This window comes from Toxorhynchites rutilus, chromosome 2, assembly GCF_029784135.1.
Source record: "Toxorhynchites rutilus septentrionalis strain SRP chromosome 2, ASM2978413v1, whole genome shotgun sequence".
Taxonomy (NCBI): Eukaryota; Metazoa; Arthropoda; class Insecta; order Diptera; family Culicidae; genus Toxorhynchites; species Toxorhynchites rutilus.
The window spans coordinates 226,583,894-226,605,919 of NC_073745.1; the positions used below are offsets into that span (position 1 = coordinate 226,583,894).

Below are 22,026 nucleotides of genomic sequence, written 5' to 3' on the forward strand. Positions count from 1 at the left end.
GTTATATAGCGACCCAAATGTGGACGCGCATTACGGGAGGAAACAAAAACAAATAGCAAATATATAACAATACGCATGGAGTAAGAACTGTTGTATGTTGCGATGATCCGGTTGACAAAGCGCACGTTTTTTCAACCACAAGTGCCGATATTTGCATACAACACAAAACACAAAGATGATAGAATGTTTTGAACAATCATGATTGAAGGTTGTTAAATTGTTCGAATTCATTTAGTTAAAGATTGACATCTGAAACAATGTTTAATCATTCAAAAAATTATTGTAAATTTTTTTTTGGAGATTATTGTAATGTATATTGTTCGATATGATCAGCGTTTCCGCGGGATGCGTTTGCCGTCTCTGGTACATTGGTCGTGGTTTTTTGCTGCATCGTTTTAAATTTAGTTTGAAGCTGATAGCGTTAACGGCATTTGGAAAAAAAACTAGCTGCCGTTCTAATTATAACTAGGGTGCGAAGTCTATATAAATTGGAGGATAGTGATTTGATTCGACATTATAACGCACCGTTGTTCGGTGCAAACGTTGTCACCAGTTTTGGCTACAATACTTGTATCTATGATTTCACATATAAGAGCAAAAAATATAATAAAGCAGAATGTCGCCAATGAATAATAAGACCACATAGACGACGTTATGACGTTATTTACAGCACTGTCATCATTACGGATTACTTGTTATCGCTTTTTGATTACTAATTTTCTGGCCGATTGTACTACAGGGCGGACTCGATTATATACAGTCTACAATTTCTTTTCACTGTATAATCAAACCCTGTATACAATCGAATCAAAAAACTTTTTTTAATTGACAGACTGTTATTGTTTTGACGTAGAACTACGTCTTTCATTAAGGGTGCCAAATCAGAAAACAGGTCACGTTTTTATGAAATAAAGTTAACATTAATAACTATTTTTGCTGTGAACGGAAATTTGGTGGTTTACATACGAAACGAATCGGAAATTCCCTAAGATTTGTTTGATATGCTATACATTACAATCCCATAGTCTGTATATGGTTTAAATTGATGGAAATTGGAAGCATTCCCATTTCCTCATACATTTGTTCTGTACATTTCTGTGCTTTCCCGAACAGAACGGTCAATAACGAGCAACTTATTGACGAGCAACGAAGGGGAAATCTAGAGGCGAATGAACTGAAAAGTTTAAACCCTCTTAAAGCCAAAAAAAAGAAGAAGAAGAAGGGGAAATCCTAAGATGTAAAGTCTACCTGAACAAAGGAAAAGAAGAAGAACGAAGGGGAATATTTGCCTAGAGTATAAACAGTGGATCTTTCTGAGGCAAACTTCATTCTTCGTGAGGACACCGACTGAACAACACCATTGCTGGGCAAGCTGAGTGGCGAGGGATCGAATGGTTTTCTCAAGGCAATGGATGAGAGTTTTCCAAGGACCTTTTTGAAGGCTAGAGACGAATGAACTGAAGAAGTTTAAAGTCTCCTTAATTCAACAAGGAAAGGAAGGAAAGGCAAACTTTCAGTATCGTTCTAGATACGAAACAACTGAGCTGTGGACGCGACCAAATTACTCACTCGCTGATGTCTCTGGCATTGCAATCATTGCATCAAACTGACGCCATTGCATTAATGTTTTGAGCTATCAGGGAATTTTGCTATCCAGGAATTTTGAGGGAATCATCAAGCTTTGCTATCATCAGCTCACCAAGAAAATAAATGCTCTGGAATTTTGTCAGTGATTCGGTTTCGCATGACGGTAGGAAAACTCTCTTCACAAAGGATGATAGCTAAACTAATCTAGACTAGCAATATTAACAAAAAGGGCTTCTGTTGAGAAGAGCGCAAAACATAGATAAGTGTGCGTATCTTTAGTTGCTTCAAGCCATCGATATATGTATATTTGTGTGTGACATCTTGTGTGACTTTGACATTGCATCAATGCATTGAACTGACGCTATGGTGAAGCAGGTGTTAAGGTTGTGCACCAAAAATTATTAAAATTATTATTATTACCAAATTATTCAATAAGTTATAATAAGGCATTAATTTATTTGGATTCTTAGTTGTACGTCTTGAACACAACCTCCTATAATTTTTTTTGAATATAACAGAAGAATGTGAACAACGTAATACTCCGTATCAGCAAGTTAATGGTGGTACCCTAGAACAACCCGATACTAAATTCCCTGTAATGGGACTGGCCGCTAATTGGACAGAACTATCACTCCCACTATGGAAATGTAAAAAAATGCCTATTTTTTTCGATTTAATTTTCGATTTTCGAATCCTGGGACTTTTCAGTTCATGTATTAGGTGTACCGGTAAGTATCTTCGGTTTTACAATAGATGGCGTAACTTGATTATTATTCCAGTGAATCAAATTTCCAGACATTCATTGGAAAGCTACTGCCATTGCGCGCCTTTTTCAGTATATGTCAAAAAGTTGAAGCGTAAACAACATAGTTTTTTGCCACTTCGAATATGTCGAATTTCGTACCAACGAGAGTGTTTTTTCGGGGAGTGTTACTTCATTACATCAATATGAAGAAAAAAGCTGTGGAAAATCATCGCATTTTGGTTTATGTTTATGGTTTATGGTCACAATGCTCCAACTGAGCGATCGTGTCAGACGTGGTTTGCACGCTTTAAAAGCGCTTATTTTGACTTGGAAGACGAAGAACGTTCCGGACCTCCAAAAAGTTTGAAGATGAAGAATTGGAGCCGATCAAGATCCATCACAAAGAACTTGCAGATACACTTGGAGTAGCTCCCCAATCCATAATCGATCGTTTGAAAGCAATGGGAATGATCCGAAGGATAGGACATTGGGTGCCGTATGAAATGAAACCACGATACGTCGAACACCGTTTCCTCACGTGCGAACAATTGCTGCAACGACATAAAAGAAAGGGGTTTTTTGCATCGAATCGTTACTGGCGATGAAAAGTGGGTCCATCACGACAATCCTAAACGTCGGGCAACGTATGAATACCCCGGCCATGCATTAACATCGACGGCCGCGCGGAATATTCTTGGCCAGAAGGTTATGCTGTCTATTTGGTGGGACCAACTGGGTGTGGTGTACTATGAGTTGCTAAATCCGAATGAAACCATTACGGGGGACCTCTACCGACGACAATTGATGCGTTTGAGCCGTGTACTTCAGGAAAAACGGCCACAATACGAGCAAAGACTCGATAAAGTTATAGCACGACAATGCTCGGCCAATGGTCTCGAAATCGGTCAAAACATACTTAGAAACACTGAAATGGGAGGTCCTATCCTATCCGCCGTATACTCCAGACATTGCTCTGTCCGATTTCTACCTTTTTGATCGATGCAACATGGCCTGGTTGACCAGTACTTCTCCAATTTCGATGAAGTCAAAAATTGGATCGATTCGTGGTTAGCTGACAAACCGGCTATTGTCAGATTGATTTATTGATTCTTTGTTTTTAAGAGGCTTTAAACTTTGCGGTTCATTCGCCTCTAACGAATTGCCAGAAAGATGGGAAGAAGTTGTGATTAGCGATTGGTAATACTTTGAATATCAAATTAGTAACCATTTTTGCAGAATTCGCGTCATCGAAGGTACGGTGTCGCCACCTATGAAAGTTTCGCGTGTGAGTGAAAAATATGTAAACAAACCGTTGCATATTTTCTCTATAATTAATATACTGATTTCTCGAAAACTTGTACCGTGTGTTATTTTACAATTAGTGTAAATTGTTGAAAAATAGTTTTTCTTAGCTGTTTCGATGCTCCGAACCGAAATTTATTGTCATTTAGTAGTGAAAAAAAGCCGTTGAAGTACACCCTCTGTCAATCTACCTGCGAGAGAGGTAAACCGAATTAATGAAATTTGATATAAAAATATCCGCTTAGTGTTCATAAAATACCTAAAATAAAAAGATCTGGCTTCTAATCAATCACACTTTTGAAAAAGTGTGAAACGAGAAAATACTGAAGCCTTCATCGTGAACTTCTTCAACACCAACTTTTAAAAGATGTCCAGCTTTGAATACTCTTTCGCCTTCGACGGCTTCCACCCGCAGCGTAATCGAACACATCCGCAAACTCCACAGCCACGTAGCAGGTTTCATTTTCTCCGACTGATGGCTCCTGATAATGCATGAAACAAGGTCACAGAAAAACACTTATAAGTTAAATTCAGCTTAAGCTACAGCAAAGTTTTTTTCACTGCATAAGGGAAACTCATTTTCCAACCGTTTGGAAGATAAATTTTGCACACAATTATTAATTTTTATTAAAATTTAGTATCCTGAAAGTTTGTTTACTTTTTCACAAGTAAAGACAGTGTCCTTCGGATGCGGTAAGAAAACGTTTTCCCCTGCAGTAAATTTATGTGATTTAACTAAATTAGCATCCTAGAGGATAGCTCTTTCGATACATACTCACCATTACGAAAATTTCTGCTAAAAACGTTAAAAACGGTGCATTTAAAAATCACATTTAAAAAATTATTCATTGCTATTTCGAAGAAATTCTCGTACTTTTCCCGTAATACGGCACATTAGGCGGCGCACACCCTTTTCGTCCACCGTTTTGGCGATTTGATTCCACCAGTTCTTCATTTGAGTCATGTTCCTAACAAGTTTTCCCTTTGCCTTAAGCCTCCGCTTCGTGATTGCCCAGTATTTCTCTATCGGCCGGAACTGGGGGCAGTTTGGGGGGTTGAGGTCCTTCGGTATTACGCTGACTCCGTTCGTTGCGTACCATTCCATAACCGTTTTGCTGTAATGGCAGCTTGCGAGGTCCGGCCAAAACATTACTGGACGGTCGTGGGCACGAATAAACGGCAGAATCCGTTTCTGTAGGCACTCTTTTTTGTAGACTTCTGATGTCATTGTCTTGTCAGTGAGAAAGACTTTGGTTTTCTGTACACAACTGCATATCCCCTGCCAAATCATGTACTTGCGGGCGAATTTATCCGCAAACACGAACTTAAATTTTGCAGGTACATCCCCCCGAGCCGTCGCCAAATAAAATTTTTGACCTGGGATTTGCCCAAAGTCCGCCTTTACGTAGGTCTCATCGTCCATCAGAATACATCCGTCGAACTTGGTCAGCACTTGGTCGTACAGCTTTCAGGCACGGATTCTGGCCACATTGTTCTGCTTCAGCGTCCGATTTGGCTGTTTGCTGGCTCGGAATGACCTTATTCCTTCCCGGAGACGAACTCGTCGCACCGTACTGTGAGCGGCCTGGAACTTATTGGGCAAATCGCGGTCTGAAAGATTGGGATTCCTCTTGACGGCCTTGATGACTTTCCCACGCAGTTTCCGGTCGACAGTTCCACTCCGACGCTTCGAATGCGGCTTCCGAGCCGTCGTCAATGTTTCCTTGTACTGCTTGATAACACGCCATACGGTATTTCTGGGCATTTTAAGCTGTTTAGCTAGCTTAGATGCCGACAACAATGGATTTTCAAGAAAACTGTGCACAATTTTATCTCTCCGTTCGGCTTCCATGGCGGTTGTTTACAAAATGCTATCGTTTGGTGTTATGACATAAATACATGGTGAAAGGTAATGAATTTCCCGACACGTGGGTGAAAAAAGTTTCCAAATCCGTCCACTAGGAGCGCCACAATGAGCAAAAGAATTTGTTCCAATATTAAATGAAGCAGACTTTATCAACCAAAGAAAGCAGTTCTTGCTACCGACAAAATTGAACCTGATTTTGCTTGTCCGCTGCACTCGATTTTTTAGACATGCTAACAGGGGGTATAACCGGTGGGGCTTGTCCTTGAACTTTGGGAGTGGTCACATTTTTGCGCCGGGGATTCCCTTGGAAAATGAACGGTGTGCCCCCGTTAGCTGTGTCCGCTTCCATTTCGTCAACGGGCAACGTGGCGAAGACATTTTGAGTGTTGATTGATTGTTGTTGGGCAAGTGGAGAAGCGCCCTTTAAAATATCCGCAAAAGTGCGTTTTGAGCGTTCCTTCAAAGAGCGCTTCTGTTTCTCCCAGCGACTCTTGTAAGTTTCACAAGCTGAGAGCACGTGTGGGGATCCCCCGCAATATGGACACTTATGCTCAGTCGCACTGCAGGATTCCCCCACATGTTGCTCTCCGCAAGTTGCACAGCGCTCCTTGTTGGCACAATAATCTGAAGTGTGACCAACTGACTTGCATTTGTTGCAAGTCATGGGCTTTGGCTGGGCCGAACCAGCAAAAGTTACTCGAAACGAGTCTGACGGCGTGAATTTCGTTTTTCCCTCTTCTTGGGATACTTTACCTAGTTGGCGACTGTCCAAAATTTTAACGCCCACCAAAGGGAGTCTTTTGAATTTACCAACTCCTTATTTTATCAATTGGCACGTCAGACCCGTTTCAGTTACCACCCCCGAGATTTCTACGTCATGGGAGGGCACGTAGACACGATACTCTAGGGTGAACCTCTCGTCGATCACAATTGCATTTGCGTGTTTCCGATCACTCACGACAACACGCAGTTTGTTCGGCCTAACCTTAGAGATTTCGACCACGGAGGAATAAAATCTTGCCAGATCTTTCGAAACCTGAATGACATTAATAGATTTTCCTTTAGGTTTGGGCCGGAAAAAAACAACCCATGGACCAGCTCCAGGTGCATCGTCTGGATAGACCTTGACACGAGGAGAGGAAACAACTGAGGGGGAGGACGACGTCGATTGTTGAGCGGGAGCGGGATCAGTAGGACTGGGAGGCAAGTTCGGGAGTTGAACGGAAGCGGAAGATTGAGGCCACCAGCCACTGATAACGGTATAATCTCCACTATATGATAGACGCGAACAAATTTGCGACTGATGTCTTCGGACTGAGCGAGCTGAATGTATGTCATATTATGTCACTTTAGAATGCATTGGTATTGGGAAAAACTTTTAATAACTCTTCTTTGAAAGGTTTAATGGCCCTGAAAAGCGCCGTGTTTTACGGTGGCTGGTTTTGCCACCAAAGCAGTCTGTATAAACAAACTTTTTCTTTCTTCTACCTGCTGCCGTTTTGCGATTGCGTTTGCCACTCGCTGAAACTAGTTGTTGCCTTGATCAGCGCCGAACCGAAGCTCTCTTCTTGATGCGTGTTTTCTGATTGTCGTGAGCATTTTTGCAAGCCAACTCGAGCACTCCGACGGCCGAAACTCTATAATCGCTGTTAGGTATACTGGTGCTCCGGCACCAATCCGTTCGACCTAGTTACCCTTGCGGAGCAATTGGCGGATACACCTACGGGGAACTGCACACCTGCACGGTTCGAGTGGGACTTTGCCTTTCCCTTAACTTGTCCTCCTTTGTTACGTCCACAGTCCACGTTGCTGCTTGTTTTCTTTTTATGATGTGATGCGATGCGATGTTAAACGATGCCGTACAACCAAACGGGTTTACGGTTTGAAAGAAAAAGAGATATTTTTTGAGGTCCGCGCGTTTTGTACTCTAGCGGTACACACTCACAGGATAGAGACAAATCGGCAGACTCAGCCAAAGGGGCGAGTCCAACGAGACGAACGAATGAGCGTTAAAAGGCAGCGATGACAAAAAAATACATTCATTACGATTTGTTCGCTCGTTGGATTCACATGCAGGCTAAAAAGGGTCCTTTTCAGGATCACAAAATTATCTTCAATCTAAAAAGTTTATTGTTTTGTTATCACTCGATATCCCCATCTTGTTCGGGTAAACCTTCCTGTTTAGCGATTGCGTTTGCCACTCGTCACAGCTTTCATAGTTGGAAAATTTCTTCCCATCCAGCTTGTGACATGTTGTACAGTAAATTACATACAATGGCACGTCGTATTACCACCACTCAGTGTCGGATTGGAGGTAATTTTAACCTGTAATTGAACATTTGCGATGACAGTGGTACAGTGTCGACTTTCAATGTGGGGTCATAATTTGGATCTCTATGTTTACAAAAAAGTCCAACTAAATATGTCGCATTACATGTCCGTCCAATTAGCTAAATGTCGAACTAATTGTAAATTACTGTACTTTCAATCTGGAAACAATTTAAGAATTGGTGAAAATTGAATAATCAGGAAAGTCCCCAACTATCAATAAGCTCAGAACAACTGCCAAATTCACATACTCATCAGATCCTGGCAAACAAATTATGAAAAAATCAATTTGTGTTTTATTATTATTTTGGATAATGTTTTAGAAAGCATTGAACTGTATTTCCTAAACTCTTTTTTGGAAGGTTTAATGGCCCTGAAAAGCGCATTGTTTTATGGAATGGTTCCAATTTAGAAAACTTAGTACTCGTGGTTTTGAAAAAAAAACAGGAAGTGGGTTATATCTATGGTATAACCGCAAGGGTGACGTAGGACTATCGTTAATTTAGAGATCATTTGTTTGAAGTTGAATCTAAATCCATTCTGAATGAATGGATAAATGAATATTTGGGGGACTTCAAAAACGAGAGCGTTACGTTGGAGGCTCATGGTTTTATGCATCCAACATTGGATACAAAAAACCTTGTTGTGAAGAATAATCTTCAGAAGCTGCACTTGACTGACAAATCACAAAACCAAATGTATGTGGTCGCAGTATTGTATGGATAGAAAACATTAAAATAAACTCTCTTGAATTTAATTTTCAATTCCAAGGGGAACTGGCAGATTATTTTTCAGCAACGATCATTTCTTTCCAGGTTTCTTCTCGATAACCAGCAAACGAAAAGAGTTGCGCGTGTGTATGTGTGTGTGTGTGGCGGCTGCTTCTATGTCTTCCCGAGGAACCGTAATTCGATGCTGATACTCTCTTGGTCACCTTCTCTTCTTCTTCTGATCCATCGGCTTTTCTGCGCTCCCTCACAGTTAAAACCAACTGATTGCATTTCAGGTCAGGTCAGGCCAGGTAATGAATCCCTCGATCCCTCGCCGTTCAGCTCGTTCAGTAACGATGTTGTCTTGTCGATGTCCTCAGGCGTCGTGCATAAATAACGTAACGCTAAAAATCCGGATTTTGGAATTTTCTCGATGCTGTATGCCATCCAAACAAAAATTCTCGTTTCAGTTTGGCCTGCAAAAAACTTTCCTGAACTCTAATTCATCAAATTTGGAGCCCTGAAAAGGGCCGTTGATTATATGCTAAGCTAATACAGCACGCTCTCCTTGGATTCGACGGGCCAGCTGAATGTCCTTGGGCATGATGTGACGCGTTTTGCGTGGATAGCACACAAATTAGTATCTTTGAATAGGCCTCCTGCAGCGTCATAACCGCGGAACTTTGGAAGTGCTAGTCGGTTTTGAAGTCCTGAGCAATTCCACGAACCAAATGCTACAAAGGTAGCTTGCTGATCAGCAATTCGGTCGACTTCTGATAGCGACGAATTTCATGCGAAGTTCCCGGTCGATAGCGATGTGGCTTCTTCACATATCCTGCGGCTGGTGCGCTTATCCGAGCTGCTTTCGTGGTGCCTTACCACCGAAAGACTAACGAGCTGTCTGCTTAGTCCCGATGAAACGAGTCCTCACGGTGCGAGAGTAGAGTAAGAAATGAACGAAAGCAAGGGAAGCGTCATTTTATAAAATGTATCGAATGTAAACGTCAAAAGTATCGAATGTAAACCCCACCCTCTTTATTGTATTAGCTTACTGTATACTTACTTCGATGTTATTCGTTTCTCTCTACGCTACGAAAATAATAAGGGTGGGGTTTAGATTCTATTCTTTTATGGTTTATAAAATGACGCTTCCTTTGCTTTAGTTCATTTTTTACTCTACTCTCGCACCGTGAGGACGTGAGGAAAGAGAAAATGAAGATGTTTTCTGCCAATTTCCTTCAACCTCCAAACATCTTTTTCTCCCGTTTGTCGTTTTTGCGTTCGCTAATCCTTTCTCACAAAACCCATTTCTCGTTTGAGAAAATGTTGAGTAAACATCGTTTGCCAGTGCGCGTAGAGCGGGAATTCCTAAAGATTCATTGCACCTCTAATAAATTGCCGAAAAAAATCCGCAGCATTATATGAGTAGAAAGCAAATAATCGCTCGAAAATTACTTGATTTTCGCGATGTGAAACATTTTCCGTTTTTCATGTTATGCATCCAATATTGGATACGAAAATTTTCCACTGATGGGGAAAAAATATTCAGAAGCTTTCCTGTTAATTGCGATTGATTGAAAAATCACAAAACCAAATGTATTTGGTTGCAGTGTTATATGGATAGAAAACATTAAAAGAAACTCTTTCGCATGAATGTATTTTACAATTCCCAGGGGAACTGGTAGATTATTTTTCAGCAACGATGATAACAACGAGGGTTCCGCGTGTGTATGTGTGTGTGTGTGTGTGTGTGGCGGCTGCTCCGATGTTTCAAGCGGAACCATTGCATCACTCTCCTCCTGATGGATTCCCTTCTGGCCTTAGGTGCACAAACAGGCTCTTGGTGACACCGTTCATCAGCGCTTTCATGATAAACGAAATTAGCTTCACAACAACAACGACAACATGCTCCAATCGCTGTTCAATCATAACTGAGTGGGTTCACGAGCGGCGCTCGCTTATATACCGATTGGTGATTTCAATAGCCTGCTTTGAAAGCAATTTTAAGACTATTGAAACAAGTTTTTGGATGAAAAAGTAACAAGTATATGACGCGTAGACATTTTATCTTTCGAATGAAGTGTTTATCATACCATTTCGTTCAGTTGTTTAAGAGCTATTAACGCTCAAAATCTCGGTCTCCGGCGTAACGCTTTCGTTTTCGAAACTTTGATTTTACACCCCGGTATAGAAATGAAAGACGTAGTCCTACGTCAAAACCATTTCGAACGCCCTCGATGCCGCCTTGTTCTGGATTTGCCACCAAAGCAGTTTGTATAAAGAACAAACTTTTTTCTTCTGCTACCTGATGCCGTTTTGCGATTGCGTTTGCCACTCGCCTCTCGCTGCAACTGCCTGTTGTCTGTATAAACAAACTTTTTCTTTCTTCTACCTGCTGCCGTTTTGCGATTGCGTTTGCCACTCGCTGAAACTAGTTGTTGCCTTGATCAGCGCCGAACCGAAGCTCTCTTCTTGATGCGTGTTTTCTGATTGTCGTGAGCATTTTTGCAAGCCAACTCGAGCACTCCGACGGCCGAAACTCTATAATCGCTGTTAGGTATACTGGTGCTCCGGCACCAATCCGTTCGACCTAGTTACCCTTGCGGAGCAATTGGCGGATACACCTACGGGGAACTGCACACCTGCACGGTTCGAGTGGGACTTTGCCTTTCCCTTAACTTGTCCTCCTTTGTTACGTCCACAGTCCACGTTGCTGCTTGTTTTCTTTTTATGATGTGATGCGATGCGATGTTAAACGATGCCGTACAACCAAACGGGTTTACGGTTTGAAAGAAAAAGAGATATTTTTTGAGGTCCGCGCGTTTTGTACTCTAGCGGTACACACTCACAGGATAGAGACAAATCGGCAGACTCAGCCAAAGGGGCGAGTCCAACGAGACGAACGAATGAGCGTTAAAAGGCAGCGATGACAAAAAAATACATTCATTACGATTTGTTCGCTCGTTGGATTCACATGCAGGCTAAAAAGGGTCCTTTTCAGGATCACAAAATTATCTTCAATCTAAAAAGTTTATTGTTTTGTTATCACTCGATATCCCCATCTTGTTCGGGTAAACCTTCCTGTTTAGCGATTGCGTTTGCCACTCGTCACAGCTTTCATAGTTGGAAAATTTCTTCCCATCCAGCTTGTGACATGTTGTACAGTAAATTACATACAATGGCACGTCGTATTACCACCACTCAGTGTCGGATTGGAGGTAATTTTAACCTGTAATTGAACATTTGCGATGACAGTGGTACAGTGTCGACTTTCAATGTGGGGTCATAATTTGGATCTCTATGTTTACAAAAAAGTCCAACTAAATATGTCGCATTACATGTCCGTCCAATTAGCTAAATGTCGAACTAATTGTAAATTACTGTACTTTCAATCTGGAAACAATTTAAGAATTGGTGAAAATTGAATAATCAGGAAAGTCCCCAACTATCAATAAGCTCAGAACAACTGCCAAATTCACATACTCATCAGATCCTGGCAAACAAATTATGAAAAAATCAATTTGTGTTTTATTATTATTTTGGATAATGTTTTAGAAAGCATTGAACTGTATTTCCTAAACTCTTTTTTGGAAGGTTTAATGGCCCTGAAAAGCGCATTGTTTTATGGAATGGTTCCAATTTAGAAAACTTAGTACTCGTGGTTTTGAAAAAAAAACAGGAAGTGGGTTATATCTATGGTATAACCGCAAGGGTGACGTAGGACTATCGTTAATTTAGAGATCATTTGTTTGAAGTTGAATCTAAATCCATTCTGAATGAATGGATAAATGAATATTTGGGGGACTTCAAAAACGAGAGCGTTACGTTGGAGGCTCATGGTTTTATGCATCCAACATTGGATACAAAAAACCTTGTTGTGAAGAATAATCTTCAGAAGCTGCACTTGACTGACAAATCACAAAACCAAATGTATGTGGTCGCAGTATTGTATGGATAGAAAACATTAAAATAAACTCTCTTGAATTTAATTTTCAATTCCAAGGGGAACTGGCAGATTATTTTTCAGCAACGATCATTTCTTTCCAGGTTTCTTCTCGATAACCAGCAAACGAAAAGAGTTGCGCGTGTGTATGTGTGTGTGTGTGGCGGCTGCTTCTATGTCTTCCCGAGGAACCGTAATTCGATGCTGATACTCTCTTGGTCACCTTCTCTTCTTCTTCTGATCCATCGGCTTTTCTGCGCTCCCTCACAGTTAAAACCAACTGATTGCATTTCAGGTCAGGTCAGGCCAGGTAATGAATCCCTCGATCCCTCGCCGTTCAGCTCGTTCAGTAACGATGTTGTCTTGTCGATGTCCTCAGGCGTCGTGCATAAATAACGTAACGCTAAAAATCCGGATTTTGGAATTTTCTCGATGCTGTATGCCATCCAAACAAAAATTCTCGTTTCAGTTTGGCCTGCAAAAAACTTTCCTGAACTCTAATTCATCAAATTTGGAGCCCTGAAAAGGGCCGTTGATTATATGCTAAGCTAATACAGCACGCTCTCCTTGGATTCGACGGGCCAGCTGAATGTCCTTGGGCATGATGTGACGCGTTTTGCGTGGATAGCACACAAATTAGTATCTTTGAATAGGCCTCCTGCAGCGTCATAACCGCGGAACTTTGGAAGTGCTAGTCGGTTTTGAAGTCCTGAGCAATTCCACGAACCAAATGCTACAAAGGTAGCTTGCTGATCAGCAATTCGGTCGACTTCTGATAGCGACGAATTTCATGCGAAGTTCCCGGTCGATAGCGATGTGGCTTCTTCACATATCCTGCGGCTGGTGCGCTTATCCGAGCTGCTTTCGTGGTGCCTTACCACCGAAAGACTAACGAGCTGTCTGCTTAGTCCCGATGAAACGAGTCCTCACGGTGCGAGAGTAGAGTAAGAAATGAACGAAAGCAAGGGAAGCGTCATTTTATAAAATGTATCGAATGTAAACGTCAAAAGTATCGAATGTAAACCCCACCCTCTTTATTGTATTAGCTTACTGTATACTTACTTCGATGTTATTCGTTTCTCTCTACGCTACGAAAATAATAAGGGTGGGGTTTAGATTCTATTCTTTTATGGTTTATAAAATGACGCTTCCTTTGCTTTAGTTCATTTTTTACTCTACTCTCGCACCGTGAGGACGTGAGGAAAGAGAAAATGAAGATGTTTTCTGCCAATTTCCTTCAACCTCCAAACATCTTTTTCTCCCGTTTGTCGTTTTTGCGTTCGCTAATCCTTTCTCACAAAACCCATTTCTCGTTTGAGAAAATGTTGAGTAAACATCGTTTGCCAGTGCGCGTAGAGCGGGAATTCCTAAAGATTCATTGCACCTCTAATAAATTGCCGAAAAAAATCCGCAGCATTATATGAGTAGAAAGCAAATAATCGCTCGAAAATTACTTGATTTTCGCGATGTGAAACATTTTCCGTTTTTCATGTTATGCATCCAATATTGGATACGAAAATTTTCCACTGATGGGGAAAAAATATTCAGAAGCTTTCCTGTTAATTGCGATTGATTGAAAAATCACAAAACCAAATGTATTTGGTTGCAGTGTTATATGGATAGAAAACATTAAAAGAAACTCTTTCGCATGAATGTATTTTACAATTCCCAGGGGAACTGGTAGATTATTTTTCAGCAACGATGATAACAACGAGGGTTCCGCGTGTGTATGTGTGTGTGTGTGTGTGTGTGGCGGCTGCTCCGATGTTTCAAGCGGAACCATTGCATCACTCTCCTCCTGATGGATTCCCTTCTGGCCTTAGGTGCACAAACAGGCTCTTGGTGACACCGTTCATCAGCGCTTTCATGATAAACGAAATTAGCTTCACAACAACAACGACAACATGCTCCAATCGCTGTTCAATCATAACTGAGTGGGTTCACGAGCGGCGCTCGCTTATATACCGATTGGTGATTTCAATAGCCTGCTTTGAAAGCAATTTTAAGACTATTGAAACAAGTTTTTGGATGAAAAAGTAACAAGTATATGACGCGTAGACATTTTATCTTTCGAATGAAGTGTTTATCATACCATTTCGTTCAGTTGTTTAAGAGCTATTAACGCTCAAAATCTCGGTCTCCGGCGTAACGCTTTCGTTTTCGAAACTTTGATTTTACACCCCGGTATAGAAATGAAAGACGTAGTCCTACGTCAAAACCATTTCGAACGCCCTCGATGCCGCCTTGTTCTGGATTTGCCACCAAAGCAGTTTGTATAAAGAACAAACTTTTTTCTTCTGCTACCTGATGCCGTTTTGCGATTGCGTTTGCCACTCGCCTCTCGCTGCAACTGCCTGTTGTCTTGATGTCCACAGAACCGAATGTGTTCTGTTCCGAATGCGGGTTTTCTTATCGTCGCGAGCAGCTTTACCAGCTAACTCGATCACTTCGGCGGCCGAAACTATATAACGCCGGCTAGGTGGACTGGTGCACTGGTACTAACGCTCTCGGCCTAGCTACCCTTGCGGGGAACTCCAGACTAAGCGTGGAAACACACTAGACGGCTCTCTCGCGCGATTCTCGCAATGACAAGTCGCAGCAGGAGCTCGATGAAAAACACATTCAGCGGCTTTCGACGGCTTCACTAGCGGCCATTATCATATTTTTATAGACGGATGCAAGACGAGTCTATGGTACAAGGTACAACTGTTTGGACAGTAAGCGGATTAGAGGGGAGGTATATAAAGACAGAATGGTGGAAAACGGAAGAGGGATGTTTACCTGAGCGAGAGGGAGAAAGAAGTTGATCGCACACGTCTGAAATATTGCATTTCTCGATAATTTGGGTAGTATTCGAGAATCCGCAGCTACATGACCGCAGAGTGATTTTCACGTATTGGCTCACCGATAGTACATTAACTATTACCTTGCTTCATGTGCACCGCATAAACACTAATACTATCACAAAACCGTTGCGGCGCATCATCTCCATCGAGCCACCGCAGAGAATGAGGAACCTTACAACAGTGACTTTAGAACCGGCCGTACCCGCTCCGCCTTGTGTGTTTTATCTCATTCACATTCCATTATCGAGGCCCCGCGGCGGTCTGTCATTGCAAAATCCGCGCGGGGAAGCCGTCCAGTGTGTTCTTACGCTAACACGGTTCGAGCGGTTTTTTGCCTTTCCCTTCACTTTTCCTCCTTTACCATGTCCAGACATGGCTGCTTGGGTTGGTTTGTTGATGTGTTGTGATGCGAACTGCGTTACGGCTTTTTATTTTTTCACTTAAATTCTTTTTATTTCTTAATTTTGTTTACATTATAATATAATACTACATTTCAAGTGATCAACCTAGGGTTCTACATCTTTAAATTGCAATGTCAAGTTCTGTAAAGATTTTCATCATACACATTATCCGTTTGTTTCCTATTCCTATTGTAAAATCGTGCCTAAACTTTTCTAGTTTTTTGTTACCTTTTTTTTTATACCTAAATCTAACTTATAAGATACCCTCACCAAATTATTTACATTGTCCCAACTTAAACTACTTATCTAACTGGAAATAAATATATCTACCCTAATCCCAAAGCCGTTACCTTGAAAGGTAACGACTAGAAAGTCAGGTAGCATAATCATACAGATTTTGTATTATTCCGTGTATTGAGAGAGCGCAACTCTGTTCAAATTTCATACAATTACTATTGATAATTTCATCCAAGGTTTTAATCCCGGCCAGTTGATGTATCTCCGAATTTCGCGTTCTGGGTGTAGAGTTTAGAATCATACGATCATACTAATCCCAAAGCCGTTACCTTGAAAGGTAACGACTAGAAAGTCAGGTAGCATAATCATACAGATTTTGTATTATTCCGTGTATTGAGAGAGCGCAACTCTGTTCAAATTTCATACAATTACTATTGATAATTTCATCCAAGGTTTTAATCCCGGCCAGCTGATGTATCTCCGAATTTCGCGTTCTGGGTGTAGAGTTTAGAATCATACGAAGAATTTTGTTTTGTATGCGTTGAAGTTTTAATTTGTGTGTTGGAGCACAGCACTCCCAAACGGGCATCGCATATGCGATAACTGGAAATATTATTTGTTTGTATACTGCAAGTTTATTCGTTAGAGATAATCGAGAGTATCTATTGATCAGGGGATACAATGACCTGATTAAAATGTTGCATCTTGTGTCTGTTTTGTCAATGTGTGCTCTGAAGGTAAGCTTTCGATCGAAAATTAGACCCAGATACACTACTTCTGAAGACCATTCAATGCTACTGCCATTAAGACTGACTGTCATATTTTGAGGAGGAACAAGCTTTGGAGTGTTCTTGTGGGGAAACAATATGACTTGTGTCTTTGCTGCATTTATGCATATTTTCCAATTATTGAAATATCCAGACAAAGAGTCTAACCCTCTTTGAAGTTTAGATCTTAGTTCTGTGATACTTCTGCCCTTGTAAATGATGGTAGTGTCATCTGCAAATAGTGACAGTTTCCCATCAGATGGGAGTGCGGGAATATCTGAAGTGTAGATATTGAAAAGAATTGGTCTCAAGATGGATCCTTGAGGAACACCTGCATTCACAATGAATTTCTCTGATGAAATATTGTTTATAGAAACATTGAACGCTCTATCAGAAAGATAATTTTTGATAATTTTTGATAAAAAAGCCGGGGGCCTTCATATTCTTTAACGAGCGTATAACCGAGATAACCTCTGCAGTCGAGATGAGTTCATTCTCTTGAGGTACAGAATGGATATTGTCAATAGCCCTTACAGTATCATTCGCCGAAGCTTCAAATGGACTTGTAATGTTCTGGCCAAGATTGTGTGAACTAGCGAAATGGTTGCCAATTGCATTAGCCTTTTCGGCAGGTGTTATCAATCGTTCTGAATTGTCAGGTTGAAGAAGAGGAGGAATAGGATTAGACTTGGTCTTGAGAATTTTAGCGAGCCTCCAAAATGGCTTGGAGTTATTCGGAAATTTACTAATATCTTTTGCGAATTTTTTGTTACGAAGATCAATCATTCTGGCCTGGATATCCTTGGTTAACTGATTATACTGTCGTTTCCTCTCTCGAATACCAGTACGTTGATACTGCCTTCGATAGAGGTTCCGAAGCCCAATCAAATGTTTAGTAATGGAATCAATTTGAACAGAGTCGCTCGCCTGAATCGTTTCTGGGATGTGGTTTTGGCGAGCCTGAATAACTGCAGTTTGAATAGAGCTGACTGTTGCTTCGATATCTTCGGGAGATTCAAGAGGCTGATCGAGATCAATGTTGTTGTCAATAAGCTGCTGGAATTCCACCCAATTCGCACGATGATAGTCCCGTCTACATTGTGGCCTCCTGACTACGACATTCACTCCCAATTCAACCATCACTGGGAAGTGATCCGAACTCAACTCGTTAAGGGCAATAGGATCACCGATGTGGCGATCCATGTTGGTAATGAAGAAATCAATTATGGAATGTACTCCAGAACGAGAAATGCCAGTGGGGGTCGTTGGACTAAGAATCCTGTAGTGCCCACACTGTAGATCATCATTTAGAGTCACTCCATTTTGATTCCTCCTTTGGTTTCCCCAGGACTGATGTCGAGCATTAATGTCCCCGCCGATGACGTATTTCGACTGCCTTCGTGTTAGCTTGATGATATCGTTTTTAAGAAGCAACGCTGAGCCACCTCTGATTGACGTCTGTTTGGGATAGTAGACCGCAATCACGATAATAGGCCCAATCGATGTTGTGATTTCCGCCCCAATAGCTTCGATGATGTTGAGTTTCAGGCACTGCAAAAGTCGATATCTGATGTTATTTCTGATGGCTAAGGCAACACCTCCTCCACCAGAACCAGCACGATCCATTCTCAATAGACGATAATTCGGGACTCGAATATTAATATTCGGTTTAAGATGCGTCTCAGTAACGATAGCTACGTCGATGCTGTTTGTCACCAGGAAGTCAGTGAACTCGATGAGCTTTCTCTTAAGAGAGCAGGCATTCCAATTAATTAGCCTTAGAGATGACCGATCCATGGTTATAATAAAAATGTAGCATGACTTGTACTTGTTCCTGTTGGTTGCGACAACTTCTAGTCTGTCGATCTAGTTCAACAAACAGGGTTGCAAGTTCTTGCATGCTATAAAGCTCCTCAGTAGAAGAGGAATGAGGTGAAGGTTTTGGTGTAGGTGGTAAACCAATAGCTGCAACCTTACTATAGCTCGGTTGCTCATTTTTTTGGCTTTTCGCTAGAAGAGGCCGTTTGGGGGCGACCTGTAGGAAGTGGAAGAGGAGGAAGAACAGGAATCGTGCGAGAAACCATTGGAGGGAACTCTTTGTCAGTAAGTTCTGGAACCTTATTCCTATTCTGTGTTTTATCAGTAGCTTGCTTCCGGATACGTTTAAAATCCGCACGTTTTGTGCAAGCACGGCTGGTGGCTTGGTGACTTTCGCCACAGTTAACGCATTTGCGAGGTTCTTTTTCTGGAAGGCTGCAAGTGCTTGTTAGGTGGTCAGCAGCACACTTGCCACAACGAGTTTTCATGTGACAGTTTTTTGTTCCGTGTCCGAAACCAAGGCAATTTGAACATTGCGTTACATCCCGATGTTGAGGTTTGTATCGGTCCCATTGTACCGAGATGTTGAAGATCTCACTGATTTCTCTCAGGCGAGTTATGTTGGCTGATCCTTTCTTGAAGTGGATCAGATACAAAACATTGGAATACCCATTGTCTGGCGTTTTATGCCGAGTCATCCGATATACAGCCAACGGCTGAATATTGTATGATTGTTCCAGATCTTTTTTAATATCCTCCAACTCAATAGCAGGAAGACCTCGCAACACCACCTTAAATGGTTTTTCAGACGGCGTATCGCGAGTGTAAAACTCATGATTTTTTGATTTCAGGTATGATCCAATTATTTTATATTGCTCCAGGTTGGGACTAGTGATTTTAATCCCGATGCTGCATATTTTAAAAACTGGCTGCAATTTCAGCGCCAGCAGTTCAGACCTTAAAGTTCCTATATCTCTCGATGTTGTAAAATAAGGTGGTACTTTCACCTTTTTCTCTACATTTACTTTCTCGGTAGTTGGTTCCTCCTCGGTATGGCCATCCAATAAAGCATAGCGGTTTCTTTCTAATATTGGCTCCTTGCCGGTGTCCGATCGATGTCGTTTGTTGGTGCCATGTGGTATGCCTGGGTCGGTTGACCGGGTTTTCCCCATTGTAGTAGTCCTCAAGGGCAGACAGGTAGTTGATGAATCGCAGGTAGACAATCTGAAAAGAGAAATAAATAGCTTTTTAAAAATCAGGTAATGAATGGAGCTCCAAACACGTCCGTCTCTGTCGACGGTCGGAGTGGAATGAGCTCGTTACGGCAGCGGAGCGGGGATTTTTAAGCTGACTGGCTGGCTCGAGAATTACGCATGTGTGAGACTACGACCAATGTTTCGTTCTTTTTTTTTTTTTCTTTTTCCTTTCCAATCGTGCTTCATTCTATTTCGCTGCTGCTCTGGTTGCCCGTTTTGGTCGGTACGGTTTGAGGAGCACAAAATGGACTAATCAAAAATGGGCACATAGTGCATTTGGACAATGCTTGATATTTCACAATTATTCAATTATTTATCTCAAGAAAAATTAAATGTTATTTGTTATGATAGATGCGTAGATATTTTTTCTTATCAATTGATGCAAAAACCTTTGCGATCTATTGAGAAATGCTCGAGTTATAAGCATTTTTTCCTACTTGAGTTATCTTGCATTTTTTCCTACTTGTTCAGTGCCTAGATTTCCATTTCACCCCCTATATCTTCCGGTTAGACGTAGTCCTACGTCAAAAAAAACGAAGACTCCTATTAACTATCAATTGGTTGGAAATTGTCATAGGCGTACCATCCAATTCTGTAGCAAGCTCTCGAACAGTTGTGCGTGGATTGGCGTTGACTAAAGCTTTCAGTTGGTCATCGGATGGCCGACCTCTACTTTCGTCATCATCAAGGCTCGTTGCAGCACGTTACAGCTTTTGAAATTGCTTGGTAGGGCGGTCTCATTGTTTTTCAGAGTTGTCTATATGTTTTGCATCTAATTCAGGTTGCATTCTAAAATGCTTGTTTTACCACAAAGGGGAATTTTATATTTATCTGCATTTTCCGATTTTATTCTCGTTTGACGTAATTAGTAATATAAAAAATATTCTGAAATGAGCTATAAATATAATCCAGAAAATTGCCCTGTTTCGATTTTATCTTTAGGCGAAGGTGTATTCAACCAAAATAGAGTAACAAAAAAGCTACCTTTTTTTATTTTCGATGCGTGCTTTTTGGGCTTATTCGTGGCTTCTTCCCGGCTAACCTGATCTGCGGAGTATTAGATGAAGCGCTCTGTGCAAAGTTTATACTACTTTTATGATGACGATTTTGTTTACATAACACAGAAAAGAAATGATATAGAGCCACCGGCCCCAGTGTGGGCACAGAAAAAGGCAAAACAGAAAGTGAAGTGTATTTACAGAAATTGTACGCTGGATTACCCAATTCGTTCGTACTGGTATTCATGACTCGTCCAGATCCAAGCGCATTTTATCGTCATATGACTTGCGCTGGAACAACACTCTCTGTGCATGTGGTTGAAGCTATTACGACTTGCGAGTAGTAACCGCCTCTGTACATGGCAGAATTACCTTCAGTTGCGGTTGAGAATTTGTCCAGTGCGCATGCGGTTTTACTGTCAGTTTTACGTGCTGTGATATTAGCGAAGGTGTGCGGATATATTATTCGGTGTGAATTATCAATGCGTTGATCTCTAATTCAAGTTTTGTGCTCGTGATTTGTTTTCGAACTGTGATTCGTTTGTTTTTGCATTACAGATTGTGTTGTTTGTCTCGGAAGTTTTAACAATACCATAGGAAAATTGTCTTATTGATTATTCGCTCCAGCGAAGCCTTTGCTTGAAGGTGAGGAAGAGAGATTAAATATATTGTCACTGTGATGGAACAACAAATAATGCACTTATTTAGATGTTGTTCGTTGAGTTTTTGATAAATTGGCTTGTCTTGTCTCTGACATACTGACTCCGTTCAGATAGGCTATTAAGCTCAATACAGATTTTCTTTTTGCGATTCTTCAATTTATGTATCTCATACATAATGTGATTGCTGTGTAATATCTTCTTCATTTAATGAAAAACACTTTCCACGTAAAATTCACTAAATAACGTTTGAATTACCATTGCATTTCACAAGTTTCATGTGCTTGATTATCGCAAAAAACAACGTACTTTCCTCACTGTTGCTCTCTGTGTTCTATCGCAGAAAAAAATAACCGCGTTATCAACACCGGTATACCCACATTGAGCACAGATCATTAATCTGCGACCTTTGAAATGATTGTTTGGTGGGTCGATAAAAAAATCTAATTATTATGAGCCATCGATGGGAAAAACGAAATTATTCCCACACCCAACACTTATTTACATCAACCGCTATAAATTCAATACAATCAATGAGTGATAATATAAATGCTGTGCTATA

The 22,026-nt window shown here is 41.1% G+C and overlaps 1 protein-coding gene across 9 annotated transcripts in view; it reads left to right on the forward strand.

Annotated features, from left to right (window-relative positions):
- The window catches only part of LOC129765203 (aldehyde dehydrogenase, dimeric NADP-preferring-like), a 57,307-nt gene that overhangs the window by 14,112 nt on the left and 21,169 nt on the right, over positions 1 to 22,026 (forward strand). The window contains exons 1-2 of one of the 9 annotated variants that reach the window (XM_055765236.1): positions 21,105 to 21,254; positions 21,364 to 21,450. The exons of 6 other annotated variants lie outside the window; for them this stretch is intronic. The gene's annotated coding sequence lies outside the window, so the exon portion shown is untranslated. Of the gene's footprint in view, positions 1 to 21,104; positions 21,275 to 21,363; positions 21,451 to 22,026 lie in introns of those variants that run through there. 2 more of the 9 variants (XM_055765238.1, XM_055765240.1) reach the window with 2 other exon arrangements.